The following is a 6,000-nucleotide window of genomic DNA, read 5'->3' on the forward strand; positions in this document are numbered from 1 at the left end:
GCCCCCAGCCCAATCTCACTGTGTCTGCAGCTCTGGCACAGACAGTTCCACACATGACACTACTGCATCTTGGGAGTTGTAGTCTAGTCAGCCCAGAGTGCAGGTACAGGCGTAAATCCTCACACAACACATATTTTGTACATGGCTGTAGACTGTTCATTTGTTGGACCACAGAGGGACATTGATGGGTACAACACTATGTAGGTGTAATCATCCCACTAATCATGCACTGTTTCACACACAGATGCATCACCTGGGGACTCTGACGACAGCGACCAGCTGATCATATCTGAGACACCCGTGGAGTCAGACCAGGAGACTGTGCAGGATGCGCACGCACCGCCAACACCTGCCACCCCACCAGCACCACCTCCACCAGCGCCACAATCATCGGCACCAGCACCAGTGCCACAAGCCAAGGCACCTGCGCCACAAGCCAAGGCACCACCACCTGCGCCACAAGCAACGGCACCAGCAAGCCAGCCTGCAGCCAGTACAGCCACAATACCGCAGAGGCACAGGCACCAAGTTGCGCCCTTGCAGGAGATGGCAACCCCCCCCCCGCAATTGGCACCCACGCAGCGCACATCCACACCACCTGCTGCACCACATGGAGGCTCAAGACATGCACGGCGTCACAGGGCCCGTCGCAGTTCCGTCTCCTCAGCTGACCAGGATGTCCCAACAACCTCTGCAATTGAGGAGAGGATGCTGCGCACACAGAACCTGCAGGGAAGACATGTGGCTAGCATCAGCTGCAACATCGTGCGCCTAGCGAGGGAGATGCGCGCCATGACTGCAGCAGTCACCGACATGGGCTCCGCGGTCAGGGACATGGGCACGGCGGTCAGGGACCAGACCACTGCGGTTGCTGATGGCAATGCTCAGCTCAGGGAGGAGGTACGTGAGCTCACCCGTGCCATCAGGGAGGGCCATGAGTCCCAGAGGAGGAGTAACCGGCAGCTAATGTTGCGTTCTGCCGCCGCTACCAAGGCCATACAACGGCACAGCAACTGCACCGCTGTGTTGGCACGCCGCACAGTCTCCCTGCAGGTGGACCTTGGGCACTTCTGCGGTGATGTTGCCAAGTCACTGGGACACATCACCACTGCTGTGGAACAACTTCAGAGCAGCACATGCAGTGCTGCAGCATTGGGAGGGGATGACACCAGTGAGGCTGCCTCCAGTGTCAGCAGCGTGTCACTGGCAGAGGCCAGCACCAGGCGCCGAAGTTCGCGTGCCTCCACGGGGACAGGCCGTGGTGAGGGTTTGGATGCACCTGAGCGGAGGCTTGGTGTACGTGGCAAGCGCCACTAGAAATTTGGACATGCTGCAGGTCCATGGTGGAGCAACCATGGCCATCCAATTATTCTGTTTGCACAGGCCTGACTTTAAGGAACCTTTTATTTACATTTATGCAATCGGAGCATGATTCACAATGCTAGTTCTGTTGCACAATCCTCAGTGCTACTGTGCATTAAACAGTTGCACCCAACACCAACTTGTAATGTCTCATTTTACCCAGGGTCAAAAATGATTTTGCGTTATGTCTGTCCGCCTCCTATGGCCCTCTGCTGTGTTTGGGATGTGTGCCGGTCGTCGTTGGGCGGGTGGTTGGTCAGCCTGGGGGTCGTCATCCCTGTCCACCTCCATGGGTATCCCCCTTCTGGTGGCAATGTTGTGCAGCATTGCACATACAGCAATTATTCGACAGCATGTGTCTGGTTGGTATAGCATTGCGCCGCCAGTCTTGTGGAGGATACGGAAGCGGCTCTTGAGAATCCCAAAAGTCCACTCTATCACATTCCTCGTGCTGATGTGTGCAGCGTTGTAGCGATGTTCCTGCGGGGTTGCTGGATTTAGGTATGGGGTTAGTATGTATTCCCGCAGGGCGTAAGCACTGTCACCTAGAAGATAGAAGCATAGACTTAGCATTGGTGATGTACATACATGTGTGGTGTTGGTGTGGGGAAGCGTAGTTCTACTTACCTAACAGGAGTCCCTCTCCAAATTCGCCATTGAGTAGTCGCCTGTGCATTCCACTGTTGCGGAAGATGTATGAGTCGTGTGTGCTCCCTGGGAATTGTGCCACTAGGTCCGTTATGATGTTGTTGGCATCGCACACAACCTGCACGTTGATCGAGTGGTATGACTTGCGGTTCCTGAAAAGGTACTCATTTGCTGACGGAGGGCATATGGGGATATGCGTGCAGTCGATGCATCCAATCACATGTGGAAATTGTGCCACCTGGTAGAATGCCTGTTTGGTGCGGTCCAACTGCTGTGGGGTTGTGGGGAAGCTGATGTGTCTGTGGAGCATTGTCAGCATGGCATCTAGGAATTTTTGGAAGAAGCGTGACAGTGCGCTTTGCGAAACACCTCCGGCAACCGCAATTACCCCCTGGAAACTCCCTGAGGCCAGTAGGTGCAGGCTGCATAGTACCTGAACGTGCGCAGGGATTGCATTTGTCCGGTGGGTCTGGTGCTGCAGTAATGGTTCCAGGTCTGCAATCAGGCGCATGATCATAGCGCGATTGAGGCGATATTTCTGGTACACCTCGTCCTCATTCTGGCCGAGCAGGGTTATGCGCAGTCTGAACACTCGCTCCTGGACCCTTCTCCTGCGCTGTCCTGCTGCATTGATCCGCATCCTCCTTGCAAGCACGTAGAGGGCAGCCATTTTGTGGGAGCCAACAGGGTCTCCTGGGCCAAATTTAAGGGTTTAGTGATTGCCTCAATCATTTGCACATGTAGGGATTTTTTCTTTCTTTTTTTTTTGTGACTTTACCTCCAGGTTTTGATTCCCCTTATTTAGCTCTGGCAAAATAGCGATTTTTGGGATTTTCGTTATTAGCGAGTTTTGTTGCATTGGGGTGCGAATCGTTATTTGCTATTGGCAATTTCCGGGAGCTAATAGTGATTTCGGTAATTGCGAATTCGGTATTTAGCGATTCGGTAAATTAGCATTTTGGGTATTAGCGATTCGGTATGTTCGAGGTTATTTATTTAGCGATTCGTTATTTGCTCGGGTTTTGGGTTGATGCATTGGGATTGGGTATTTTTCACACAATACCGGGAGCTATTACCGAATCGGTATTTTACCGACTGGATTTTGGCTTGATGCATAAGGGTGTAAGTTTTTAAATGGTGGACAAGATGCAGTTTAAAAAAAAAAGAAGAGAAATGATTGGCTGATTGAGAACATTATACACTAAAAAATAGGGTGCATGTTTCAGTGTTTAAAAAGCATGTTTCTTATTGGTTAGTACAAACTGTTTGAAAGGTACATTAGATAAGATAAGGTTTTACTTTGGAAAGTCAAGCACACTTGCTGTTTAAATTTGTAACATTGTGTGCTGAACTTGTGACCTGTGTGTTTAGTTGAGTGTTCCATGAACTGTTACTATGGTAACAGGCATTAAGCAGAATGTGGGTAGGGTTGGAAGTTATGTGTGGGATTAAAATGTGTATTTCTTATTAATATTACAGTAATATGTAATAGCAGTGAGATTTTCCAAGTCACTGGTATAGTTAAAAGTAGTGTGTTATGAAAAAAAAAGGGTAAAACTATTTGTAATATACTTTTGAAGCCTCGTCTGGATCAGCGGTTCCGTCGCTTACGGTGCACAGACCAGGCGCAACTCCAGAAAATTCCAGAAGCAATTTTGGTTCAGTTAGAGGTCAGTTGGCAAGGGTTGATATGTGTAACCAATAGAAATGTATGTTAGAGTTTGAATTAATCTGGGAAGCAATGTGATTTGATATTCACATGTATATGTGTGCAGAATGAGAGGGAAAGTTTGGCATTTTTTGGTTTTCCTAAAAGCAGTGCACTACATTCATTGTGTGCATAAGAAAATCTGGTGTGTGATTCAGATACTTCATAATCTATAAATCAATTTGAAAGGTGAGTTATTAATTTGTGAGGTGTTGTATGTGGTGCCTTTGTTTTTAATCATAAAATATAATTCTTAAAACTTGGAGTTAGTGATATATTTTCTAATGAAGAAATATTGTTTAGTTTTTTGTAATGTGTTTACATTTTCTTTAATATAAAGTTTGTATATTATTATTTGTCTTTTGCAATAGGGATTGCTGGTTAGGACTGATTGTTTTAATGTGTGCATAGGTACATTGGTTTTATAGTGCATAATTTTAGGTGTTGATTTGAAATTGGAAATGTATATGTTGAGTTAAGGTATTAGTGATGAGAGTAGTTTTTATAAGTGTCTACAGAGGTATAGTTTGAAAAAGTGACACCATTTTCCAGGGAATAGTATTGGAATCACACTGTGAGTCTGTGTCCACTTCTACAACTATTCTGACAGAAGCATGTGCTTATTTAATCTCTCTGCTGACACATAAGTGCTTATAAACTTATCCTGATGTCAACTACTAGCAGTATCAGAACTCAGTCACTGTTTATGCACTTGGAGAATGAGTCAGGCATTCAGACAAGCACTGGTATAGTCAAATGTGTAGAATGTATGCGGTCACCTAACCCTTTCCAGACTATTGAGTCTCACCTGCTAAAGTCCAGGGAATAGTGTTGCCTGTCTGGAATCACACTGTGAGTCTGTGTCCACTTCTACAACCATTCTGACAGAAGCATGTGCTTATTCAATCTCTCTGCTGACACATAACTGCTTATAAACTTATCCTGATGTCAACTACTAGTAGTATCAGAACCCAGTCACAGTTTATGCACTTGGAGAATGAGTCAGGGATTCAGACAAGCACTGGTACAATCAAATGTGCACAATGTATGCGGTCCCCTAACCCCTTACAGACTACTGAGTCTCTCCTACAAAAAGTGCAGGGAATAGTCATGGCTGTCTGGAATCAGAATTTGAGTCTGTGTCCACTCTTACAATCATCCTGATAGAAGCATGTCCTTATTTAATCTCTCTGCTGACACATACGTGCTTATAAACTTATACTGCTGTCAACTGCTAGTAGTCTGAGAACCCAGTCACTGTCTATGCACTTTCAGAATGAGTCAGGCATTCAGATAAGCAGTGGTACAGTCAAATGTGCACAATGTATGTGGTCCCCTAACTTCTTGCAGACTAGTGAGTCTGTCTTATAAAAAGTGCAGGGAATAGTCATGCTTATCTGGAATCACACTGTGAGTCTGTGTGCACTCCTACGATCATCTTGACAGAAGTATGTCATTATAAAATCACTCTGCTGAAAAATAAGTACTTATAAAGTTACTTTGCTGTGAACTACTAGCACTCTAGGTACTCATTCATAGTCTATGCATTTGTATTGCACTTATTCATTTTAATAATTATTTAATTAGTAGATGTGTACTTTATTATATTAATTGTGATTTGTAAAGGGAGAGTTTAAATGTTTTTTATGTAGAATGTGTTTGTTTAGAAATAGAATAGTATATGTTATAGATTTTTTTTAAATAATATCCTATATTTTTTTCAGATATTGTTCATCATCATTAAAAGAAACTTATGGGTAGAAAAACAGAAAAGAGAAAACAACACAAAAAGGACTATTATTTGAAGAAAACTCAACAGCAAATTTTAGTCTTGCGGTTAGAGAACAAAAGAATTTATAAAAAAAACTTTCAAAGCCTAGAAACAGTGTGCAGATTGTGGAAAGTATAAAGAATGCCTCAACAACAAAAAAGAATATTAAGAAAAATTAAAAACTGGAAATTACATTCAAAAGACACAATGTATGGTAAAAGGCGGCAGAGTCAGTATCAAGAAATAAGAAAGAAGATGTTTTACAATAGAGTTGTCTTTAATTTGTTAAAAGATGTGAAGAAATACAAAAGAAGAGCACCATTTTATAAAAAGAAAAAAGAAATTGAAATTATTGTTGACAAGGCTTTTGAATTAAAAAGGAAATTATTAATTTTAGTTTTAAACAGAATTCGATCACAAGATAAACCAATCCATTTTATGAAGGCCAAAAGTAAGCAGAAAAGAGTAATTAACAGAACTAATGTTTGTGATTTTTTTTGGGTGAATGGAA

The sequence above is a fragment of the Triturus cristatus genome, chromosome 12 (assembly GCF_964204655.1).
Source record: "Triturus cristatus chromosome 12, aTriCri1.1, whole genome shotgun sequence".
Lineage (NCBI taxonomy): Eukaryota > Metazoa > Chordata > Amphibia > Caudata > Salamandridae > Triturus > Triturus cristatus.